The following is an 830-nucleotide window of genomic DNA, read 5'->3' as shown; positions in this document are numbered from 1 at the left end:
AGACTATTTCTTTCTTTAATTGCATATATATATTTTTTAAAATACATTTAATATTTTTTATTTTAATTGCTTGATTATTTATTTATTTTTAGGGTTAAGTATGATTTTAGTCCTTAACGTAGAGGTTAAAAATTTATTTCGTCTCCGACTTTTTTCACTACAAAATAATCCCAAAGATTTAACTTAATTTTAAAATCGTCCTTCGAATGAAAATACCCCTCCCTCCCCTCTTCTTTATCAACACCCCTCTTCTTCCTCAACATTAACCAAAAGCATAAGCAGATGCACAAAGGCAGAAACAAAAAACAGGCAACAATGGATAACAATCAGCAGAACAACAACAACAATAACAATGGATAATAGAATTAGAGCGACAACAAAAACAAAATCAGAAGTAGAAACAAAAACAGAAGCAGCAGAAACAGAAACAACCAAAGCATTAACAACAACAATGGAATAAAAAGAATAAACAGAAGCTACCAGAAGCATCAATAACAACAACAACAACAACAACAATAGAATCCTTTAAATCTGAATAAAAATTTGAAACAGAAAGAAGGGATTGCGGTGGTAGTGGTGGAAGAGGGGCTGCGGCGGTGAACGACGATGTGGAGGAGGAAGGGTTGTGACGGTGGTAGAGGAGGAGGGCTTGCGGCGATGTGGAGGGCTTCGTTCCTCTCTTTTCTTTCTCTCTCTCGCTCCTTTCTCTTCTCTTGCCATTAGTGTATGGATCAGTGGCGGATCACAAGCGGCAAGGCAGCGGTGCGATGATGTGGCGTTATGGCGGTATATATGGCGGTGCGGCTTCCCTTCCCCCCTCTTTCTCTCTC

Source organism: Arachis duranensis, chromosome 1, assembly GCF_000817695.3.
Source record: "Arachis duranensis cultivar V14167 chromosome 1, aradu.V14167.gnm2.J7QH, whole genome shotgun sequence".
Taxonomy (NCBI): Eukaryota; Viridiplantae; Streptophyta; class Magnoliopsida; order Fabales; family Fabaceae; genus Arachis; species Arachis duranensis.
This window is presented reverse-complemented; position numbering follows the sequence as displayed.